This window comes from Pan troglodytes, chromosome 21 (genome assembly GCF_028858775.2).
Source record: "Pan troglodytes isolate AG18354 chromosome 21, NHGRI_mPanTro3-v2.0_pri, whole genome shotgun sequence".
In the NCBI taxonomy this organism is placed as follows: Eukaryota; Metazoa; Chordata; class Mammalia; order Primates; family Hominidae; genus Pan; species Pan troglodytes.
Window position 1 is genome coordinate 63,594,503 of NC_072419.2, and position 25,697 is coordinate 63,620,199.

The 25,697-nt window shown below is 47.5% G+C and overlaps 1 long non-coding RNA gene across 1 annotated transcript; it reads right to left on the reverse strand.

Annotated features, from left to right (window-relative positions):
* Positions 1 to 1,811: 1,811 nt before the first annotated feature.
* LOC134809148 (uncharacterized) lies at positions 1,812 to 25,670 on the reverse strand. The gene is made up of 4 exons (XR_010154127.1): positions 25,536 to 25,670; positions 24,253 to 24,420; positions 23,941 to 24,082; positions 1,812 to 5,252 (listed from the first exon to the last, which is right to left on the reverse strand). It is a non-coding gene; the product is annotated as an uncharacterized LOC134809148 (long non-coding RNA).
* Positions 25,671 to 25,697: the final 27 nt, after the last annotated feature.

Below are 25,697 nucleotides of genomic sequence, written 5' to 3' on the forward strand. Positions count from 1 at the left end.
GCTGATTCTCGAGACTGTAACTTCAGGAGAGCAGGACCATGCCTGTTGGCTGTCCATGGCATCCCCAGCCCAGAGCAGTGCCCACCCCCAAAGATTCTTATTAAGTAACCACTGCGTAAGGAACAGCCCTGGGGGAAGACTGGGCCTAGATAACCCTGAGACAGGCAGTCCTCACCATACATGATGCCTGTAGGGACAGAGGAGAAGGTGTGAGATTGCTCCCAGCCAGGAAACACAGGGCGTCACAATGACCCCAGCTTTGGAGAAATACAGGGATGGGACAGCCGGGGACACAGTGGGAGAGGCTGAGAGAGCACTGTGTCTTCTGGCCAGGCGGGAAGCTGGATATGGAGGTGCGGGAATAAGGTTAAGTACCAACATGTATTCTTTTGTCTGTAAAACAGACCCACTCTCTTCATCAGGGGAACTGCTTTTTCCCAGTATGCTTTCCCACCATGGTCCTGGTACAGCTGCCGATCCCTGTGACCAGATCTCCTGGCTATGGTGTGGGGCACAAGACTCACAGCCTCATGCCCTTGGCCACCATGGTTTTGGGTCTTTACAAAGGTATTTTAATGATGCAGGGAAAAGTTTACACTACTTAAGTGAAGCAGCAACACATACAATTCTATGAGTACAATGACCTCAATTGTATAAAAATATTTATAGTGCATTTAAAAGCGCTAGAAGGAAATATGGCTTCCTCTGAGTGTGAGATTGTGGGCAATTTTTTCCTCTATATTTTCCAATATGTCATGCGTTACCCTATAACCCCGGAAGAAAACATTGCTAAAAGGGGGGAACCACACCTGAATAGCCTCTTAAGAAGAGCGTTCTGCCCACAGGTTGCCACGGGGCTGCAAGCGAGGCAGCTGTTGAAGGGGTGACAGCCAGAGCTCCTCAGGCCACTGCCGTGACAACAGAAAGGGAGAAGGTGAACACTATGAGAGATTTCTAAGAAAGATCTTTGTACAGGACATTTGATGGTTTTGTCTTCTCTTCTCAGAATGTTAATCTTTTCTTTCTTCTAGGACTTTTCCTCAGAGACTATAAACTGAATGCTTTTACCCCCAGTGTGATGGGATTTGGAGATGAAGCTTTTGGGGGATGACCAGGGTTAGATGTCATGAGGCCCTGGTCTGATGTGATGGGAGTGGTGCCCTTCTTAGCAGGGACACCGACTAGAGCGTTTGCTCGTTGATGCCCTACCTCCGTGCACACCGAGGAAAGGCTGTGTGAGCCACAGTGAGAAGGCGGCCATCTGTAAGCCAGGAAGAGGGCCTGCGCCAGAACCTGACCATCTTGACACCTGGTCCTTGGACCTCCAGCCTCCAGAATGGTGAAAATATATATTTCTGTTGTTTAAGCCACCCAGTTTATGGTATTTTGCTACAGCAGCCGAAGTAGGCTAATACAGAGACCCCCACCCAACCCTGCAACTCTCTCCACATAGTCCGGTGGGGCTGAGCCTGGCTCTGTCCACGGGTGAACTGGGCAGAGAGTATCGCATCCTCCCACCCCCAAGAGCAGGGATGGACAAGCCTGGGTCAAAGATGGCTCAAGGATGGACACCTGACCCAGGCCAAGTTCATCAGAGTCAATACCACTCAGTCCCAGAATTCCTTTTGGAAGTCTTTTGAGAGGCAACTCTCTCTGCTGGGGTTATTAGGAGCTTTGGACATACTTGGAGCTCCAGACCACCATCTTTCTGGGAAAGTGCCTGCCTGAAAAGGAGACAACACAGAGAAATGCACTATTTGAACACCTGGACACAGCCTTGCCTGAATGAAGCCATCTACTCTGCACATTTCAGTTACATGAGCTAATGTTTATTTTTCTGTTGAGCTGGTTTGATTAGGTTTTCTGTCACTTGCAACCTAGAGTCTCACTCATACCCAAAGGCAAAACACACATAGTTGCTTTTGAAGTTGCTCCAGTAGCCACACCTCCCAGATTTGCCCTTGGTGTTCTGCAGATGGCTGTGAGCTCGCCCTCCTGCCCAACAAGTCAGGCTCCTTTGGGGGGCCTGGGGCAAATCATCACAGCTGCCCAAATTCACTCCCCAACACCTGCTACTCTTTCTTCTTCCTCTCCTCCTCCTCTCCCCTTACATTCTTCCCCCTCTTCTTCTCTGTAGAGCCTGTCTTCTCTCTTGACGGAGACTTGCAGACAAGTTGAATCTGAGTGTACAATGTAGAGCCAGACATCCAAGACACCATAAACATCAGACATCAAGTATTCCAGCTGCGTGACCTAAGCAGATTTCTTAACCTCTCTGAGACTCAGACTTTTTTCCATAAATGGGGATAACAATTCCTACTCATGGTCGGGCATGGTGGCTCATGCCTGTAATCCCAGCACTTTGGGAGGCAGAGGCGGGCAGATTACTTGAGGTCAGGAGTTCAAAACCAGCCTGGCCAATATGCTGAAACCCCATTTCTACTAAAAATACAAAAATCAGCCAGGTGTGGTGGCAGGTGCCTGTAATCCCAGCTACTCAGGAGGCTGAGGCACAAGAATCACTTGAACATGGGAGGCAGAGGTTGCAGTGAGCTGAGATGGCACCTCTGCACTCCAGCCTGAATGACAGAGTGAGACTTCATCTCAAAACTAATAATAATAATTCCTATTCATGAAGAGTTTAAGTCATGCACGTGTGCCTGGCCCATAGGGAGGACTCATTAACATTGACTACTATTGCAAATCTTTACCTTCTCTCCGCAGTACACAGCCTAAGTCTACCACTGATGCTCATAGCTACGGGTGACCTTGAGCACTAAAGAGGCTACCAGACCTTGGCCTGCTCCTTGGAAGTCGCTGTGAGGTTATTTGCAGACTCTGTTAGTCGATGACTTAATTCCTCAAACAGGGCCCACCCCAATGAAATGCCTGCCTGCTCAGCCTGTTTTAAAGAATATTTACCACCATTGGCAAGGTTCAAAGCAAGGACCAGTTAATGACTATCCCTAATGGGCCTTCAATCTAAGGCAAGTTTCATCTTGCTATGCAAGGAATGGAGCTTCCCTTAGGTGAGGTTGCAGCAAACAGCCTCGCCTTGCAAGGAGCAGTTTGGCTTAAGGAATAGGAAGCTCATGGGAGCCACACTGTCTGTGTCCTGGGTCCCCAGGCTCAGCACTCTTACAGCAGAAATATGCAGTCAATGTATGGACATTTGCTACAGGGCACTAATAAGTCCCATCATGAATTTAGCCTGTTAATTAATTGGAACCACATGCCCACCCTCAACCATCACTGGGAATGCTACCGGTTTGTGATATATATTATTGAAGCTTTTTCTACTCACACAACACTCTTCAAAAATCCTGCTATTTGTGTAAAATGTTGAACACTACATGACACTGAGGTCCCATCCCAGCCCACATCCTTGCATAACTGAAGATTCCCTTGAAATGGCAGGAGAGTTGGTTCAAGGTGTTTGGAAGTCACTGGGGTATATAGGGCCTGGAGCTGGTCCTTCTGTAAGAAAAGGGATCTGAGTGGTGGAATTGAAGCACCTTGTCTGCATTTGACGTTTTTGTAAAGTGCACTGCATAGCATCATTATCTGTGCAATTGTCTCCTCTTCCAGGCTGAACTGTAAGCTTCTGGAGGGCAGGATGGGTCTCCTCTGAGGCCCCGTATGCTTACCAGCTGAGTACTTTGGCGAGCTTCTTTCATTTCCTCATCTGCTAATTGGCATCCTAATGGTTCCTGCTTCATCAGCTGCTGAAGCGTTTAGTGACTGCTGCCTTCATCCAGGCTGTGTCCTGCAGGGTGTCTGAGTGCTTGACATGCGTGACCTCATTTAATCTGGGCAATATCCCAATGAGATGGGTACTCCTATTATCCCCATTTAGAAATGTGGAAACTGACACAGAGGGAACCTAAACAACTTGCCCAAGGTCACAGATCTACCAAGTGCTGCGGCCAGAAATGAACCCAGGCAGTTGGTCACTGGAGCCCAGCTTTCTGACCCACATCCCACTGCTCCCTGGTTCAATGTAGAACAGATGTGGAGATGTCCCATGGCCTCTGCACCCAGCCGTCCATCAATGGTAGCCATCTGGCCATTATTTATGTCCTCTACAGTACTCAACACATATCATAGGTTGTCCAATAATTTAATATTTAGTGAATGGCTTAGTGCCACTATTCACCAAATCTTGATTGAGTTCCTACAAGGCACCAGACAACTCGCTATTCTAGACACAGGGAAGGAAGCAGCAAAAGACTTGCAAAGCCTCTGTCCCCCTGAAGCTGCCACTGCCGGCAGCACCCGGAGAGTCAGATGTAACATCAGACATCATCACATCATGTCAGAAGGTGATAGGAAGAAACATAAAGCAGCCCAAAGGGAAAGACATGGACAGGAGTTGAAAGGGGAAGAATTTACGGTTTGTTTGAAATGTGTTATGTTTTAAAGTGGGAGGAGGAGTGAGAAAAGCCCCAAAGGGAATGTATTTGCGAGTTTGTCATACTTTGGTAAAATTAAATACCACCACACAGCAGTGAAAATTATACTAGGGTTTTGAAATGGCAACCGAAAGAGATGGCTGATGAGGTTGCACTGGGGGTTGGAGTGCTTATACCACATCCACTCGCCCCAGCTGTTGGAGCCTAGGGCTCAACGTGAGGACCAAGGCCAGGCCCCTGCAGGGACTCCCCACATCCCCCTCACCAGCAGCTTAGCTGACTCAGCAAGGGGCCTCTTGGATGTGTCTTTTGCCTATTTTTGGGTGAGTGGTAAAAAGATCAGCACAGCCTAGTATGTGAAGTCGTTCATCTGTGACCAGCACATAAGAACCCATAACCCCAAGATGGAATCTCAGCAGGGTCACAGTGGGGATGCTGTACCCCTAGGAACGGCAGCCAGACAGCCGGACACAGTGAGAAGCTGACCCATACGGCAGTTCACAAGCATGTGATGATAGGGACAGCTTCCCTCGTTGCATGTATTATGCAAAAGAGGGTGGGAGTTTCAGTGTTGCAGATAAATGGATAAGAAGAAAAGGGAAACAGGTCTCTGTGCAATTATCTCCAACACTGAGTCACAAGCCACACAAGTCCCTTGCCTGCTGGAGGCTGTGACCTGTGGGCTGATGGCCCTGGTTGGTGACCTCAGATGCTGCCTCTCGGCTTCTCTGTCTTCTTCGAAGATTCCCAAGATTTCAGTGGTGACTTCATTAGCGTCCAGCTCCAGTGCTCCAGGGGATTCAGCTGTGCAGTGTCCAGCTTGAAGTTGGCTAAGGAAATCTGCATGGAGAGCCAGAGCTGGGATTTAAAAGCAATAGAAACAGCAGTTTCTGACTCAGGGCTTCCCCTTGGGCTGTGGATAATGTTAAGATGGTCGAGGATCTCACCAGGGGTTCCTTCCCCCAATTCAGGTACCTCACCCTCCCCTTCACAAACTGATGGGTTGAAAAGACTCTCCAAGAGGGTAGGGGCTATCCCCACCATTTGCTGTCCCAGTGATCAAGGTCCTTTTGAGCTGGCACCAAGATTGCCTGCAGAAGTCATAAGAGGAAACTGACAGAAACATAGCAAGAAAGTCCAGAGTGTTCAGAAATAATCAAAACACCCCCAAGGAAGTTGGATTTCATGTGCAACTAACAGGCCCCTCTTCGTACGCCCTGCCCTGAAGACGGAAGTGTCAGCTGCCATAGCTGAGTCCCTAAGAACGCGTCATGTTTGTCCTTTTGCCTCTAAAAGCTGAGCATGTGGCTCACTTGGCTGTCCCCAAAAGAAATCCTTCTTGACAAGAACATTCTAATTCTATTAGTGAGGGGTTTGAGCCAGGGGTTCTTGGCTCTTCCTTGTCTCACTGGGGGAGTGCACCAGGACCAGCCATGACACAGTGAGGCAGAGGGCTGAGGCCAGTGCTGGGCTCTCTAGGAGCTGGTGGGGCTCCACGCAGCAGGATTTGTTGATGACATGAAAATGCTCCCCACCACCCCACAAAGGAAGCATCAGGGCTCCTGTCCTAGGAGAAACCCTCTGAATAAGATGAATAAGCTCTGCAGTGTCTAAGCCTGGCCTGGATTTAAGTCCTGGCTCCACCACATTCTTGCTGCAGACCCTTGGGCAAGTTCCTTAACCTCTCTGAGCCTCAGTTTCCTGGTGTTTAAAATGGAGATAATAATAGTACCGACCTCATATGACCTTTATGAGGACTCGTGGGATAATGCCCATTGAACTCCAGCCAGAGCCTTTCCTGTTGTAAGTGCCTCTAACCGACCATTAGCCTTACTCAGTCACCACAGTGAGGGGCTTCCATGTTCTAGCGACTGCGCAGCTGTCATTTATCAAGCTCTCAGCGGCACTAGGAACTGTGCAAAGTGCTTCATACACATTGTCACCTCATTTAATTCTTTTTATTTTTTGAGATAGGGTCTCCTTCTGTTGCCAAGGCTGGAGTGCAGTGGTGCCCCAGCTCACTGCAGCCTTGACCTTCCAGGCTCAAGCAGTCCGCCTGCCTCAGCCTCCAGAGTAGCTGGGACTACCAGCTCACACTACCATGCCTGGTTAATTTGGGGGGGAGTATTTTTGGTACAGATGGGCAACCATGTTGCCCAGGCTGGTCTCAAACTCCTGGGCTCAAGCAATCTACCCACCTCGACTTCCCAAAGTGCTAAGATTACAGGCATGAGCCACCCGGCCTGGCTGCCTCCCTTAATTCTTACAAGGAATCATGATGTAGGACTGTTATACATCAGTCAGAATGAATCTAACAGTAGATCACAGATCATGCATTAAGTGGATTGGACAATAAGGACAATGTATCTTCTCCCGGAATGTGATGTCCCATGTCCATGCAGTCCCAGCTGAGACCAGTGTCCCCATAAACTCTTCAGGGACCCAGGCTCTTTCCATCTCTGTGCTCCCCCATCTATGCCACCAGCTGGAGCCCTCATGGTAACAGGGTGCTGCTGCAGTTCCAGGAACCACATACAGTCTGGACGACATGCTGGTGGAAGGTGTCTGCTCCTGGATGTCTCTTTCTTAGGGAGTGAGCCTTTCTCCGAAGCCCGTGGTACACAGGCCCTCAGGCCTCGTCTGCTGGGATTGGGGCATATGCCTCGACTCGGCCCGGCCCACAGTTCACTAGAAAGAAATTAGCCGGAGCACTCATCTTCCATGGTGGGAGTTGGACTGACTTTGCTGGACAAAAAAGAATGGGGAAAGGCAGCAGTAGATTTAGTTTTCCAAAATGCACACTCACATTCTACCCGTTGAGCACAGAGAGATGAAGAGCATGTCCAGGGTGACATTGCTGGTAGGTGGCAGCTGGAGTGACTCACAGCCGCAACACACACAGCCTGACCACTATCTTCCTCACCTTTCCTACCTGGAGTATTCAAGAAATCCTTCCCTCCCCGAAAGTCATATTCCAACATTTTCTTTTTGAAGTTTTGGTTTTCATAGACAGAAGAAATCCTTCCTTCCCCAAGAGTCATATTTTCCAACATGTTCTTTTTGAAGTTTTGGTTTTCATACACAGGTGTTTAATCCATCCTGAATTGATTGTTGAGTATGATATATGGCTGGAATCAATTTTTTTAAGGTATGGAAAAATAGTTGTCCCAGCATTATTTTTTGAAAGACCCATTCTTTTCCCTTGTCCTCAAGGCCACCTGAGTCACTGAGCAAGTTCCCATTGTTTCATTCATCTATTTCTCGATCACTATTTCAATATCAGCCTCTCTCAAGAACTAGAGCTTTGTAAACAACTCGATGTCTGGTATGCCCTCCCTTCATGTTCTTCTCCAAATTGCCTAAATTATTCTTCGCCTTTGTTTTTCCATATGAGTTTTGGAATCAGTTTGTTAAGTTCCACTGGGAATGCAACATCCTGGCTGGCCCAGGATGTGCCGTGGTGTTTACAACTAATTGATCACAGCCGGTTACAGATTTATTTGTTCCTTCCCCACTCCCACTGCTTCACTTGACTGGACTTAAAAAGAGAAATGCAACATCCAAAAGTAATTGCTGCAATTTCAGTGAACTTCAGTAAATGTGGATACATTCTTATCTTTATAATATTGAGTCCTACATCCATGAATATGGCCATGTAGCTCCACTTATACTGATCTTCTTTCATGTCCTTAAATAATGTTTCGTGATTCCCTCCATACAGGTATCATCAATATTTTCTTAGCTATGTTCCAAAGACCCACATTGGCTTGAACAGAACCTTAACAACTGTGTGATCCAGTGGCCCTACTTACAGGTGGGAGACCTAGACGGCAGTTGGCTCTCAGTAGAAGATTCCATCCAAGTGCCCACAGGAATGGTGGTGAATCACTGGGAGCTGTGGGCATGAGAGGCAGGGGTAGTGAGGGTGCAGAGGACCTCATGGACAACGTCATCCCCAGGAACGAGCAACACTCATCAAGGCAGAGGATGGGAGGCGGCATTCGAGGTGAGGGTGCAAGGGTCTGGCATGGGAGATCACAGGCAATGGATGATAAGTGTGTGGCATTCTCAAACTCTAGGGAGGCAAAACTGAGTTGACAGTTAAAATCCAGGATTGTGAAAGGGAGTGAATGTAACCTTTGGCCAATACAGACAGATCTTTTTATCAAACTGATGGAAATGGACAGACAAAAGATGTAAACAGAGTTTGAGCATGTGCTCATAGTGATGAGCATTGTCATCACAACTGAAAGACAAAAAGCAATAATAATAATAATAGCAATCATGATGGCTAATGTTTACGAGCACTTAATATGTGCTAGGACCTGTTCTAAGCTTCTTGCATGTATGAACTCACTTAGTCCTCATAATAATCTTGAGGTGGGTACCTTACCATCAGCATCTTACAGATAGAGAAACTGAGACCCAAGAAGATGGAGAACTTGCCCAAGGCTACCAGCTGGTAAGAGGCAGAACTCAGGTGTGAATCAGGCACACTGGCTGCAGATTCTATGCCATTAACCACCAGGAACCAAAGTGAGTTTTCTGTAACTGGGAATGGGAGTTAATCTCAGGGACTCTCGAGACTGCTGGTCTCGTCTGCTGGGATTGGGGCATATGGGATTGAGGCCTGAACCGATCTTTTGAAAGACATACCAAACTGACTCCCCATCAAACGTGGTAGAAATAAAAGCGGCTGATCACTGGAAGCCCAGTGATTGTAGGACAATCATCCCAGAGGTCTCCAATCAGAGGTTTGGTGACTACTCCCCTCTTCCCTCTGTTTTCTTTCCTGAAGTTATCCTGTCTCAACAAGATGCTAATGAGTTAACTGAGAAGGTCTGAATTGCTGATCTTTGGCTCTCCTTCCAGACACCTGTGACTTGCTTTGGCCAAGCAAAAATGTGCATGGAAGTGACAGGTGTCACTGTGTGACATACCACTCTCCCTTTCCCCTGATGTTGTGACTGCAAAAGTACAAGTAGAAGTGGAGGCTGCCTCACCCTGGGTCTCAGAGCTGATAGTGCTTCTTAACCCACTTAACCCTCAATAGAAGAGCTGGCACTAGCAGACAAACTCGAGTGACAGGAAACGTGCAGGGATGCAGAGTGTCACTGGGATAATCGAGTTCAAGGGGTTGCCCAGCTGCCAGCACCACCTCCATATGTACAGCTAATAAAATAATTACAAAACACATGGATATGGTTTTCAAGGTAGTCAGAAGAAAGCAGTATGGGTGATGGAAAGGACACTGCTACCCCCAAACAGAAGCTCCGGGCATGATTCCCACCTGTGCCACTAAATCAGGCAGCATGGAACTTTATTTAAAGACTGGTGGGCTGAGCACTTGCATGGGGCACATGGAGGGAAATTCGCAGAGCCCTTACAACAAGACCATAACCAAACCTACCAGACCCATTGAACTCTGTTTTTATTCAGCAGCAAATCAGGAGTTCCAAAGATGCCAGTAACAAGGGTTTCTACTTTAAGAACCCCCAAACTCTTTGAAGCTGAGTCAAGGGAAGTGGGAAACAAAGTCATAGACATACAAAATTTCTTGTGGACCCCATTACATGAAGCTCACACCTCTTTTGCTTCTCCTGATTACAAAACAACCTCTACCTTATAAAATAATTTAAGTATCTCAGAAATATGGAATGCAGAAGGTGAAGTCCCCACAATCTAACCTACTAATGTGGTATGTGACATAACCAGCTTTTTCAGCCGACGTACCTCCAGGCAATATGGTGGTTCTGTTACCAGCTGTAGAGTTTTCCACTGCAGTCACAGGGAGAATTGATTGAGTCAATTTTGTATTGTATCAGCGAATATTTGAGTGTTTGCAATTTTTTTGCTTTTCCAAATAGTGAAGCATGAATAATATTGTGCCAACTTCGATGGACCCCAAACACTTTAGAAGAGATGTTTGGTGCCTCCAGAGTCCTCAGAAATGATGGTTTCTACCACTGATGGAGCACTCACCACGTCTTTACATAGTTGATGCATTTAGCCCTCAACCCTATGAGGTAGGAATGGTCATTATTCCCACTTCACAGATGAGAAAACTGAAGCTCAGAGAGGCTGAGAAACATGCTCAGGGGGCACAGAGCCAGTAAGTGGTGGGGCTGAGACCCGAACCCAGGCATCTGTAGAGGAAGCCCCTGCACTCTTCTATGTGATTGTTGCAGCAATTTGGAGAAAAGGCAAGGAGTGGGTGGAGAGTGACAGACAGAAACCAGGGAGAGGTTAGGGACAAGCCTGGACAGAAGTAAAAGCATTCACAGGAGGAAAACATTAAAGTTTGCCTTCTTTTCTGGGCTGGAAAAACAGAATGCAATAAACTATTAGGCAATAAGGCAATGGCTTGCATTATGTCCCCATTAAGGAGCTTCATAAAGTCACAGCAGAGGAAGGCAGAGCCTGCTGACTTGCTGAGGGGTCCTGGGCACAGTGACAATGGAAATTCATGCCTCTTTTGCAATGCTCTGGATGTACAGGTCAGCAAAGAGGTAGAACAGCCTTGTGGTTAGTGTTTCAGCCTGCAGATCTGGATAACCAGGGCCTCAGCTTTTCCTGAAGACTAGCAGCACCTTGGAAAGTATGATCACCTCCAGATTCCTCCTCTGTTCAATGGGGATTCCAACAATGCTTGTGACCATAAGAAGGCGCATGTGCCTCCCTTGGCACCGTGCCTGGTGCCCAAGAACTAGAGATACTTTTATTATTTTCTGCCAGTGTTGCTCTTCCCTCTGAAATGCTCACCAGGCCCTGTCTCCACTTCTGTGCTTAGACATAGTGACCCTGCCCTCTTGGTACTAAGCGGCTGGGTTGGAGAGCCCCTCAGAGGTAGGTCAAGAGGTTGGCTCTGCCCACTCACTTGCTGTGTGACCTTGGGCAACTGTCTCGACCCCTCTGAGCCTCAGTTTCCTTATATGGAAAATGGGGGTCATATAGACCTACATCCCCCATAAGGTTGAGACAAGGATCAAATGAGTAAATGCACGAACAGCTCTTAGCATGGCAGCTGGCACGCGGTCAGTACCCTTTGATATTAACTGTTCATACTGCTCTTGATTCATTTGACTAACACTTATTTGAATGCATATTGAATGCCAGGCAGTGTTCTAAATATTGCAGGCAAACCAGTGAACAAAACCAGACAAAGTCCTGCCCTCAGGAAGACCTTATTCTAGGGGGAAGCGAGGGGACAACAGCTAAATATCCATACCGTCAGGTGGGGAGCAGCACAGGAAAGGCATTAAAACAGGGTGGGACTGCTTATTTAGGGTGACTAAGAAAGGAGGTGACACTGAGCTAGTCACTCATGTTTTTGGCTCTCCTCCCAGACACCTGTGACTTGCTTTGGCCAACAAAGCGTGCATGGAAGTGACAGGTGTCACTGTGTGACTTGCCACACTGCCTTTCCCCTGATGCTGTGACCATGAAAGTGCAGATGAGTCTGTGGCAACTTGGGTCTCAGAACCCCCTAGAATGAGGTTGGAGGTGTTGTGTGTGTGACAGATAAACATTTGGTGTGTCGGGGCATGGAGGACTTGGGGTTGTTTGCTGCTGCAGCAAAACAGAGTCTGATACAAGTCCTGTGTTTTAAGGTAGCACTTGAGCAGAAACCTAATGGAAGTGAGGGCCAAAAAGCCACGGGGCTGGGGTGGGGAGGGTGTCACAGGGCTGGGGTGGGGAGGGTGTCACAGGGCTGGGGTGGGGAGGGCGTCACAGGCTGCAGGAACAGCAGGTGTGCAGGCCCTGAGACACAAGCATACCTGGTGTCCTTGAGGACCACCAAGGAGGCCTGTATGGCTGGAGCTCAAGCAGAGATGTCATGAGAGAATCACATGTGTACCGGGGAGAAAGGGACCCGATAAACTCCTTAGGCTGTTGCAAGGTTGATTGTAATGATTATTGGTATTGGGGAGGGGAATCTCCAAGCCAACCAGTCCCTCTCCTCCCAGACCTGTTTCCAGTACTGCATTTTATTTTATTATATATATGTATATAAATATATATATAAAATATATATGTAAAATAGAGTCTCGCTCTGTCACCCAGGCTGGAGTGCAATGGCACAATCTTGGCTCACTGCAACCTCTGCCTTCCGGGTTCATGCCATTCTCCTGCCTCAGCCTTCCGAGTAGCTGGGACTATAGGCGCCCACAACCACGCCCGGCTAATTTTTTGTATTTTTAGTAAAGACAGGGTTTCACCGTGTTAGCCAGGATGGTCTCGATCTCCTGACCTCATGATCCGCCCGCCTTGGCCTCCCAAAGCCAATACTGCATTTTAAAAACAGCAAGAGGAAAATGTAAGAGTCAGTGTGCACCCCCACCACCCCTACAGGCTGGGGCATCCTGGGCAATCCCCCAGCCCCAGTGGACCCATGGCTCCAGGGGGCCTTGTCCTTGCTGGCTAGGGAACCCAGGTGGCTTCACGCTTGGCTGCAGGCCTCGTTTGTTTGGGGCTCAGACAGACTTTCCGAGCCACGTCTGTTTACGGAGGTGACTCTTGCATGTGCCTCCCAGGGCTGCTCCGTTTGTCCAAGCATCTGTTCAGCTGATTTTCTCTATTTATTTCTCCAGTAAACAACCAGGTCAAAGGCAGGGCTCTGTCATAGTTCCACAAGTCCCGTTGCCTGTGCCAAGACCTAATAGGATGCAGAGATAGGGGGGTGACCTGAACACAGCAGAGCGCGACGCTCTGGAATCTCCAAACTGTGTCTGAGTGCAGGCACCCACGGCACCCAGAGGTGTGGACCAAGCTGGCCATTCTCAGGGGCATCTGCTGCTTTGGCCGCCAGCATCTGCTTCCTCTCTTGCTGCAGGTGGCACCCCAGTGACCCCATAAAGGACCACTCTCCACTTTCACAGTCCAGGGGGTTTCAGGGTGGGCCTGGAGCCCTCTGCCCCACTTGCCTCCTGGAGGAAGTGCATGGCCTAGGCCCAGCCATTAAATGTATTCTCCCCACAGCTGCCCACCTTTTGTGATTGGCTTCACAGTGACCTTGTGACCCAGCTGGGCCAAGGCATGTCATCTCCAAGACTTTTACGAGACCCATTAAGAGAAAGGTGGGGGTCTTTCTGCCTGGATCACTGGGATGGCAGGGTGAAGGCAAGAGCTGCTGGCGACCATCCTGGCCACCGTGTGGGGAGCCCTCCTGAAAACGCAGACACACAGAAGAGGGCGAAGGGCAGGGATGGAAGGACACAGGTTTCCGCAAGTAATAGTTGAGTTCCTGGATCCAGCTCACCCTGAAGTCCCTGGATTTGGAGGATAAGTACTTTGTTCTGGTTTCCCATCCCCTGCAATCAACAGGGCCTGACTGACTCACATACACACATCAGTTGATAGACGGATAAATGTAAGGAAGTGGGCTGAGGTGGTGGAACAAAAACTCGGCAGGATGGAACCTGCGAGAAGGCGAGTGTGTGGCGGAGGGCCAGGCGGTCTGAGAGTCACACATTTCTGGCGGCTTCCCGCCTCCCTCAGCATAAAAGCCAAAGTCCTCACCACGGCAATCAGTCCCTCCCAAGCCTCATCTCCGCCTTCTGCCCCTTGTGCCCCCTGTCCTAGCCACACAACTTCTATATTTGTTTTCTATGCTGTGTAACAAACTGCCCCAGATTTAGCAGCTTAAAACAACACCTGTTTATAAGTTCACGGTTCTGTAGGTCACAAGTCTAGTGCAGTGCGTCTGGGTTCTCTGCTCAGGCTGAAATTACATATTGCCAGCTGTGCTCTTACCAGGAGCTTGAGTTCTCTTCTGCGTTCATTTCTCTGACTGCAGGATCCAGGTCCTTGTGGTTACAGGACGATAGTCCCCATTTCCTTGGTGGCTTTCAGCCAGGGGCAGCTCTCAGCACCTGGAGAGGCCAGCTGCATTCCTTGTCTCATGGCTTCCTCTATCTTCAGCCAGCAAGGGCCCCTGGAATCCTTTTCGTGCTTCCAAACCCTCTGACCTCTCCTGCACCAGCCAGAGAGGTTCCTCTGCTCTTAAAGGGCCCCTCTGATTAGATTAGGGCCATGAGGATCATTTTCATATCCTAAGATCAACTGACTTGGGACTTTCATTTCAACTGCAAACCCTTCGCAGCAGCACCTGGATTCCTGTTTGGTTGAATAACCAGAGAATGAGAATCTGGAGCCAGCTCTAGAGTTTTGCCTACCATGGCTGCCTTGGTATTCCTCAAACGCCCCAATCATGCCACCATGCAGGCCTTGTGCGTGCTGTTCTCTCTGCCAAAAAGGTTCTGCCTGCAGCTGGCCACGTGGTTCGCACCCTCACTACGTCCCTTCCTGTACAAATGTCCAGGTCTCTGTCCAAATGTCCCTTCCTCGAGAAGCCTCCCTTGACCTCCTTACATAAACATCACCCTACAGCCCCTTTACCTGCTTGATTTTTCTCCCAGAGCTTATGTGATGTTGCAAATCTATTTGCTGTCTCCCCACACTGGACCAGAAGCCCTGGGAATAGGGACTTTATTTTGTTCACAGAGTCTGGCACAAATAAGTATTTGCTGACTGAAAGAATGAATGTAGTTCTTCAATTTCTTGGCAGTCTCAGTAGTCACCCTGGGGTCTTTCCCATGTTTATTTGTCAGCCCCTGGCCCCAGGGAGAGAGAGTGAAGCTCAGATGGAGAACCTAGGCATTGGAACCAGACTGCCTGGCTTCATGTCTTATGGGCCAGCCCTTTACTTCTCAAAGTCTGTTTCTTCCTCTGCAAAATGGGGATTATATGGCCGGGCATGGCGGCTCACGCCTGTAATCCCAGCACTTTGGGAGGCCAAGGCGGATGGATCACGAGGTCAGGAGTTCAAGACCAGCCTGGTCAACATGGTGAAACCCTGTCTCTACTAAAATACAAAAATTAGCCGGGCATGGTGGCGGGCGCCTGTAGTCCCAGCTACTCAGGAGGCTGAGGCAGGAGAATCGCTTGAACCCAGGAGGCGGAGGTTGCAGTGAAGTAAGATCGTGCCATTGCACTCCAGCCTGGGCAATAGAGTGAAACTCTGTCTCAAAAAAAAAAAAAAAAAAGGATCATATTAGTATGAACCTCACAAGGTGTCTGCAAGTGCTAAATAACATAATTCAGATAAAGTATCTGGCATCCAAATCAAAACCATAAGGTGACATTGTGTCATACCCACCAAATGGGCAAAAAGTAAGAAATTATCAGGGCTTGGCAAGAATGGTGTGGTGAAAACTCTTCCACTGGAAGTGTGCGTTGGTTCAACTGCCTTAGAGATTCAGTTGGCAAACTCCAATGGAGGTGAAGATGCGTGTATCCTACGTCCTGCCCAGGAGACAAACACAGGAATCTTCATCACAGCATTGCTGGCAACTGCATCTACTGATCCACATACTGCTTACATCAAGGAGATCTCACAATGCTCACTCACAGATGCCACTAGCAACAATACGGCTTCAACCAGCTGACTACTAGGCACTAGAGCAAGCACTTTACAAAATAATCCCATTTCATCTTTATTCCCATTTTACAGGTGAGAAAATGGAGGCTCAGAGAAGGATAAATCACTTCCTCAAGATCAAACACTTGGGAAGAGGCAAAGTTCTCATTGGCATCTAGGACTACAGGGGGAACGGGGGAGAGAGAAAGGAGAAGGGGAAATGGCAGAGCAAACAAAATGCCAGCATCCACAAGCCTCAGAGTGCTCTCTTCTGTAAAAAGCTCAACACCGAGCTCACCATGTGACCCAGCAATTCCACGCCTAGGTGTCTACCCAGGAGAAATAAAAACATGTATCCACACTGCAACTTGTACCTGAATGTCCATAGCAGCATTATTTATAATAACCCAAAACTGGAAACAACCCGTGTCCAGCAACTGATGAACAGATGAACTACATGTGGTCTCTCCATGCAGTGGAATAGCATTTGACCATAACAAGGAATGAAACACAGATCTATGCTGCGTGGCAGCATCTTGAAAACACTACACTCAGTGAGAGAAGTCAATCACAAAAGGCCACATACTGTATGACTCCATTTATGTGAAATGTCCGGAACAGACACATTCATAGACAGAAAGTAGATGAGTGGCTTCCAAGGGCTGGGGGAAGGGAGAATGAGGTGAGACTACTAATAAGTACAGAGTTTCTTTTGGGGGAGACAAAATGTTCCAAAATTAGATTGTGAGGATGATTGCACAACTTTTTCAATATACCAAAACCCATTGAATTGTATACTTTAAAAGAATGAATTTTATGATGCGTAAATTAGATCTCAATAAAGATGATTTTAAAATGTTTTCTGAGGGGCTGGGTGCAGTGGCTCATGCCTGTAATCCCAGCACTTTGGGAGGGTGAGCTGGGTGGATCACCTGAGGCCAGAAGTTCAAGACCAGCCTGGCCAACATGGTGAAACCCTGTCTCTACTAAAAATACAAAAATTAGCCAGGTGTGGTGGTGCACGTCTGGATTCCCAGCTACTCGGGAGGCTCAGGTACGAGAATTGCTTGAACCCCGGAGATGGAGGTTACAGTGAGACGAGATCACGCCACTGCACTCCAGCCTGGGGGACAGAGCAACACTCCATCTCAATAAATAAATAAATAAATGTTTTCTGAGGATCCCTGGTTTTCAGAGTGTTCAGGGAGTTGGTGGGGGTGGGGGACGTGTCATGAAAATATAAGTTTAGTGAATGCAGGCTAAGCAAGTCCAGCAACAGTTTTGATACAGGTCTTCTCAGAGACTTTAATTTGTGGATATAACTAGTGATACTCCCAAAAGGAGTATGTACTAATACCAGATAATGCTTATTGAGTATTCGCAGTGTTCTAGTCATCTATTAGCTTATTTATATGTATATTAACTAATTTACTCCTCACATTAGCCCTCTGAGATGGACCCTATTATTCCACTTTAGAAATGGAAAAACTGGGGCACAGAGAGGTTGAGAATCCTGCCCAAGATCACACAGCTAACAAGAGGCAAAGCCAAGATCTGAACTTAAATAGCCTTGCTCTGGGATTCACGCTAGACTGCTTATCTTGGTACAGTGTACAACATTTCCAAAACATGTTTGACCATAGCTTACTTGAATAGGAACAATCTCAAAGGATCTGCCTTCTCTCCATCCTTGAGGTCTGCCTCCTGGATCTAGAAGCATCTCTCACTGAGACAAGTGCAACATCTTCCCCATCTCCTTACCTCCACTCTCCCTCCCCACACTGCACTCTCCTTTTTTAACACACACGACATCCTTCCCTTGCTTCAGACCCTCCGATGGCCTCCCACCACTCTTAGACCAGCGTTTCTCAACCTCAGCACTATCAATATCTGGGACTGATGAGTTCTCTGTGGTAGGGGCTGTCCTGTGCTTTGCAGGACATAGGCAGCATCCCTGGCCCCTTCCCACTAGATGCCAGGAGCAACTGCCCCCAAATGGGTGGCAACCAAAAATGTCTCCCAACATTGCCAAATGTCCTTTGAGGGGCAAAATCGCCCCCACTGGAATCACTGCCTTAGAACAGAGTCCTGTTTCCTCACTGTGGCCGATAGACGCCCCCGCTCATCTCTCCATCAACGTTGGCCTGCTCTCTGCCCTTTAAGTTCTCCCAGTGAATCTCTCCGCAGGGCCTTTGCATAGCTCCTCGCTCCCTCTGCCTGGAGCTCGTCCCCTCAGATCTTTTTCATAGCTAAGGCTTTAGATCCAAGGTCCTCACCTGAGACAGGTTTCTTCTGCCCTCCTCTCTCCCACCTTCATTGCACTTTCCTGCCCAGTCACCCACTTTCCTACCACACAGATTGTTTTTCCCTCTAACACATTGTGATTGAACTTAAATTGTGTATTTTTTTTTCCTTCTTTGTTTTTCTTTAGACATGGGGTCTCCTTCTGTCACCCAAGCTGGAATGCAGTGACTTGATCATAGCTCACTGCAGCCTCAACCTCCCGGGCTCCAGTGATCCTCCTGCCTCAGCCTCCCAAGTAGCTAGGACTACTGGTATGAGCCACAATGTCCAGCTAATTTTTTTTAAAAATGTTTTGCAGAGATGGGGTCTCAATGTGTTGCCCAGCCTGGTCTCAAACTCCTGGGCTCAAGTGATCTTCCTGCCTCAGCCTCCCAAAACGATGGGATTACAGGCATGAGCCACTGTTCCTGGACTTTTTTTTTTTTAATCTGCCTTCCCCAGCAATGTGTGTGCAGGAACTTGGTGATGCCAAGCTTGGTTGAATCTCCAGTACTAAGAAGGGCCCTGGGAACCATGAAGGTGCTTAAACCATTTGTTGGATGAATCATAAGCCTGCCAATGTGTAAATTGGGCAGCCCTTCTGGTGTGTGCCTGGGAGTGGAAGAGACAGAGATGTGGAAAGGAAAACACCTTTTGGGGTTTCATCGCCTTGGGTTTGAACACTGGACATGCCTTCTGGTCCTTTGCAAAAGTGCCTCTTTCTCCCAAAACCAGTTGCCAAGAAGTCTTAAAAAATGGAAAACAAACAATAAAAAAGAAAACGAAGAAGCGAAGGGAGAGAAGGAAAATTACTTCAGTTTTAAAAGTCTCCTTAAATCAGAGCAAGTCTCTGTTTAATGTTGACTGATTTTCAAATAAAGCAGAGATGAGGTTTTGGAGCTGGCTGGAAAACACTTGTGATGGGGTGTCTCTAGGTCAGGGCCTCAGGATTCCAACCAAGGGGGAGGGTGGAGGAGAGCAATTAGCAGCTCAGCGAGGGTGTGAGGAGGAAAGAAATAAAAAGCAGAGAGGATGAGTCAGGCTGGGCTGTGGCACAAAGCCACCCTGCGTGCTAGCAAGCAGAAAGCGAACCAGGTCGGGGAACCTCCCCTGCAAATCCCCAGGGCGACTCAGTGCAGCAGAGGGAAGCTGCTTTTTCTAAAGCCCTCCTCAGCTTTCTCCATCTGGGTCAGTAGTCTGTGAAGGGATTTTGCAGGCTGCAGAGATTTTGCTCAGCATGATTTATCCTCCCAGGCTTGGCTGCTACTTCAGTGAATGAGAGGCTGAGATTGAGGCTAGCTCTGAAGTTCTCAACCTGGAAGCCCCAGCCACAGGAGTTCTGGAAGGTTACAATGGAGGTTCTAAATATTTTAAACCTAGGCCAGGCACGGTGGCTCATGCCTGTAATCCCAGCACTTTGGGAGGCCAAGGTGGGCGGATCACCTGAGGTCAGGAGTTCAAGACCAGCCTGGCCAACATGGCGAAACCCCATCTCTACTAAAAATACAAAAATTAGCTGGGCATGGTGGTGGGTACCTGTAATCTCAGCTACTCAGGAAGCTGAGGCAGGAGAATCACTTGAGCCCGGGAGGCGGAGGTTGCAGTGAGCCGGAGATCACACCACTGCACTCCAGCCTGGGCGACAGAGCAGGACTCTGCCTAAAAATAAAAAATAAATATTTCAAACCACCTACGAAATATTTTTATGAAAAAAAAATCAAACCAGAAACAGTTAAGCCTCCAAATTCAACTCTCAATTTATAAGAAATACCTGAAACAGAAAAACATAGTAAATTATATCACAGGGATGCAATCCCCAAACTCCTAATTGCACAAAACTCTCTGGGACTAATGACTCAGTTTCTTCAACAAGTAAATTGCAAGGAAAGAAAACTGGAGAAGAACCTACAGAATTTAGGAGACTTAAGAGTCATATCAACCAACAGCCATGTGTGGATGGACCTTATTCGCATCTTGATGAAAACAAACTAAACAAACGTAACAAATGCCGCATGGTCTCGCTTATATGTGAAATCTAAAAAAGCCAAACTCATAGAAGTGGGAGTAGCATGGTGAGCAACAGAGTGGGGGCTAGGGGACTGGGGAGATAGGGGTCAAAAGATATAAAATTCCAGTTAGACAGGCTGAATAAGGTCAAGAGATCTACTGTACAACATGGTGCCTAGGTAGTTCATGACAAGCTATTGTATTCTTGAAAATCGCTGAGAGTAGATTTTAGGACTACCTGTGTGTGTTCTCACCACAAAAAAATGATAAGTATGTGAGCTAAGGTGTATGTTCATTAGCATGATTTAGCTAATCAAGCTAAATATGGATACAGATTTCAAAACAACATGTGGTATAGGATAGATATACACAATTTTTATTTGTCAATTAAAATAGATAACTTTTTTAAATGAGAAGAAAACAATTGCTGAAACAATTGGGGCAATTTCAACAGATAGAATACTTGGTGATATAAAGAATGATTGTTAACATACCTTTTAGTATGATAATGGAATTATAATGTGTTTAAGAGTCCTTTTTTTTTTAGAAACATGCTGAAACACTTATTAATAAAATAATATGATTCTTGGGATTGGTTTCAAAATAATCTGGTGTGAGGGTAGGTAAGGGGGTGGATGTGGGTGACAAAATGTTGGCCATGAGTTGACAGTCATGGAAGCTGGTGTTGGGTCCACGGTAGTGCATGACAGCACTCTCTAAAAATAAGTGAACATCCTGCTTTTGTTAATAAGATGACCCATAGGCTTGCAAATATTTTGGTGATCTTCTTAACATTAGATTTCATTTTATTCACACCAGGATATGATCTGCTTTACATCACACATCCTGGTACATGATCACTAGCTACAACAAGCAAATTAATTCATCAATACTAAGTTGCCTTGACTTTGAGGCAATATCGTATAGCGGCTTAGATCAAAGAAACCCTTCCTGTCAGCACCTTATCACTTGCATCTCTATGAAACCCAGCAATTTTTATACTTCTTGGTACTCCACTTTCTCTGCTGTAAAATGGGAGGGGGTAAATGAGATTTTATGCCTGAAGCACTGGGCCCAGTGTCTGACCGTCAGCGAACCTTAGTTCCTATTATTACCAGAAGCAGCAATACCAGTCTGCAGAGTGAAGTCTTACTCTGGACACGTTGCTAATTTGGGCATGAATAGAAAAATGCCTGGGATAAAATACAAGGAATAGGTAACAGAGGTAACCCCATGAGGAGTCACTCATTCAATCATTCCATGTGCCACGTGGAGCTGTGGGCACATGGTAACCAGGAGTCAAGACACAGGGGTGTAGCCCAGGAAGATGTTCAGAGGGCGATCTGAAGGCTGCAGGAGAGTTAGCCAGGTTGGATTTGGGAGGGGAAGGGAGGGGAGTAGGGAAAGAAAAAGGACAAGGGGTCCCAAGCTGCTAAGGGAAAGGCAAGTGCAAAGGCCTTAGAGCAGGAAGGAACAATTCCAAGATGCAAAGGTTGCAGCGAGAAGAGCAGACCAGACCAGAAGCAGTGGCTCACACCTGTAATTCGAACACATTGGGAGACTGAGGCAGGAGGATCGCTTGAGCCCAGGAGGTCAAGGCTGCAGTGAGCTTTGATGGCGCCACTGCACTCTAGCTTGGGTGACAGAGGGAGATCCTATCTCAAAAAAAAAAAAAAAAAAAAGGAGGACCCAAGAAGGTGGAGCCAGTGCAGCTGCAGTGATGGGGAGCGGGGAGGTCTCTTTCTCTTTCGCTCACATCTCACACACTTCTGAATTATGTCCATATCTTATGAGAAGCATGTAGCAGTCTCACAATTTTCGAAAGCTAAAAAATGCAAAGGAAAAATGGCTATAAACCCTCAAGAAGTAAAGAAAATATTATGGCCTTTTCTCTACTTCTTGTCTAACAAGAAGCTACCATATATTTTTCTTTTTTCTTTTTTTTTTTTTGAGACAGGGTCCGCTCTGTGGCCCAGGCTGGAGTGCAGTGGCGTGAATCTCAGCTCACTCTAACCTCCGCCTCCAGGACTCAAGCGATCCTTCCACCTCAGGCCACCACACCTGGCTAATTTTTGTATTTTTTGTAGAGACATGGTTTCACCATGTTGCCCAGGCTGGTCTCAAACTCCTAAGTTCAAGTGATCTGCTCACCTCGGCCTCCCAAAGTGCTGGGATTACAGGCCTGAGCCACCGTGCCCTGCCATGAATCTACAAAATGTTAAAATTCACTTACATTTGCTAGAGAAGCCACCTTGTTTAAATGTAAGAAGTATGCTATCCTCTCCTGTCTGGTTTGTTGAAAGGGCCTCCCCATCCTTGCCTCCCTTCTTTCCCTTTTTTGGATGTGTTAGAGGTGGAACAGATCTTTGCACCTAATTTAAACAATACTCCTTTCCAGCCTGCACAAAGATTTTGGCCCTCTACTGTGTTTCTGGGACTGAGTATGAGTTTGGAGGAAACACCGGCTAGTAGGGTTTGCGGGGAAGCTTCCTGGCCCATAGGGAGAACTCAGTATTGAGACTGCCCTGCAAGTTGGCATTTGTCAGTTTCATTTGCAATGTGTTGCTAGGAGCAGAATATGTTTTTCTGGTTCTTGCTCACAGCCTGGGGCTGGGACTGTTGACTTTGATGTGAAGGTGGTGCACACAGCTGCTGGGGGAGGGCCTGCGAGTCCTGCCGTGGAGCAGGATACCTGCAGGGCACAGGCAGAGCCTAGCTGCTGGAGGGTGAGCTGCCCCTCCTGCTTTTGTCAGCGCAGTGGGAATCCCAGCCAAGTCCTTTCAAGTCGCACCTTGCACTTTGCGGTTTCTCCTCTTAGGAATGCCAGGTTTATTACGGGTTTGCTCACTTCACTTCACTGTTCTGATCCTCTCCTTGTGCCCCCACCCAGCTCAGGACCTTTCATTCTGTGTCAGATCTAGCAAGGCTGCTGGCTTCTGATTGAGTCTAATGCTAAGTGATACCAAAGGCTGTGTCCTCAGGGGACAGGGAAAAGTGGACAGAAATGTTTCTAGTCCCAGGGGAGAGGCACCTTCCAGCAGACAAGCCTTGACAGTGTCATTGACCTCCTGGCCTGCAAGATCCTTTCATTTGTTTGTTCCTCTTTGGGGATGATGCATGAGAACCCACCTGCCGCGCACCCTCATTTGAAAGATGAGAAAACTAAGACCACCACCAAAGAAGCCCCCAGAGAACGATGACATACTCCAAGCCAGACCCCCACAGGTGCCTCATATCCAAGCGGTTAAGAGCATGAATTTGGAGTCAAGGTTTAACTCTCAGCTCTGTCACTTACTGGAGGTCCAATCTTACACAAAAGGGTTAATTTCTCCAAACCTCAGTTTCTTCATATGTGAATTGGGTGTACTATTTTTCACCTCTTAAAGTCACTGATTTATTTTCAGTGCATTTCTTACCCTGCCAACTTAATTATGTAAGAGTTCATCTGGCCAGGTGCAGTGGCTCACGCCCATAATCCCAGCACTTTGGGAGGGTGAGGAGGATGGATCACCTGAGGTCAGGAGTTCGAGACCAGCCTGGCCAACATGGTGAAACCCCGTCTCTACTAAAAAAATACAAAAACCTAGCCGGGTGTGATGGCACTTGCCTGTAATCCCAGCTACTCAGGAGGCTGAGGCAGGAGAATTACTTGAACCCAGGAGGCGGAGATTGCAGTGAGCCGAGATTGTGCCACTGCACTCCAGCCTGGGAAACAAGAGCGAAACTCCATCTCAGAAAAAAAAAAAAGTTCACCTGATTGCCTTTAGTTCTCCCCTCCTTTTAGGCTCTGAGCTCCCTAAGAGGAAGGGGTTTACCTGCCTTGTTCACAGCTGTGTCCTCGGTAATAAACCTTGCCCAGTGCAAGGTAGGCAGTGAGGAAGTATTTGTGATAACAGCAATGTAAAGCCATCAACACAGTGCTTGGTACATGCAGAACAGCCATCAACACAGGCAACCATCCCTGTGAACAGAGGGAGCGCATTATTTATGATGGGAAACTAGTTTTAGTTGGAAAATTATCAAATTACCAGGAACGGAAAGAACAAAACAGTTCTCCCAAGTAGCTCTTCTGGGGCCAAGCCCCAGCACCCCACCCATGCAGGACCAGGCCCCCAAAGGCCTTGGAATCACCTTGTTCCAGGGTCTCGCTCCACTGTCCTCTCCTCCTTCCCAAAGTCAGGACTCCTTTCCTTGGGCTTCAGAATTCCTATCTTCTGCTCTAGAAGGCTTGGAGCAAGTGGGGGAAAGGCACCACTGACCAAGTCTGTCAGGGGACGACATGGTATAGAGGGAGAGGAGCTACATAAAATACAAGATGCCAGTTAAGTTTGAATTTCACATAAACAATGAAATAACGTTCCTTTCTCTGCCATCGTGGTGTGTGCTTGACTCCACTCCTCGCCATGTCTTTCCTACAAGACTTTTGGGATTAAGCAATTCCTGGCCAAGAAACAAAAGCAAAATCGTCCCCAGTGGATTCGGATGAAAACTGATAATAAAATCAGGTACAACTCCAAAAGGAGACATTGAAGAAGAACCGAGCTGGGCCTATAAGGAATTGCACATGAGAGGGCACACATATTTATGCTGTCTGAAGGTCACAGTCATGTTACCACATCAAGCTGAAAATGTCACCGCTCTCTGGAGAGTTGTACATGTTTTATTGAGAATATATTTTTTCTCTCTGAATCTGTGATGAATGCGTTGGTTGGCTGGGTTCAGTAATAAATATGTGAGACCTTTCACTTAAAAAAAAAAACACTTTCTTTTTTTTTTTTTTTTTGAGAAGGGATCGCCCTGTGTTGCCCAGCCTGGAGTACAGTGGCTATTCACAGGCACAATCCTAGCGCACAGCAGCCTTCAACTCCTGGAGCCTCTAAATCCATCCTCCCGCCTCAGCCTCCCTAGTAGCTGGGACTAAGGGTGAGTACCACTGTGCATGGCTACAAAATAACTTTTTAGTAAAAGTATATCCCAAACTTTATATGAGACGTAGTTACTCTAAAAAAAAAAAAGGATTTGCTGTTTATCTGAAATTCTAATTTAACTGGTTGTCCTGGATTTTCTTTGCTAAATTGGTCCGCCCTACAGAGTGGGAGGGCTGGGATTTTAACCCAGGCCTGCCTGCTCTGAGCGGACCTTTCCTGGCTCCTGCAAAATTCGGATGACACGTTAGGAACTTCCTGGGGTTCTTAAGGGAATTAGAAGAGGGACCTGAGTGCAAAGGGCTTTGGAGGCATTCAATTGCTATGAAACGTTAGTAAGGACAGGGATTGCGTTCACCTCAATCACAGCTGAACCCAGTGCCGAGAACTGTTATCCCACACAGCTGGATCTTCATCATTATGTGTTTTAATGAAAAATCGCTGATATTGCTGTCCCTAAATAGCCAACCCCCCAAATAATTAAATCACCTCAAGGGACTCTAGGTCCAATATCCGCAGCACGCCACACAAACATCTCTCAGCTCAGCCACGCAGGGCCGATGCCTGCGCGACCCACACTCAGGGAAGCGCCCGCCTCAGGGTCTCACAGGTGGGTCCGCGCCTGAGAGCCCTGCGCTTGCGCACTCCACG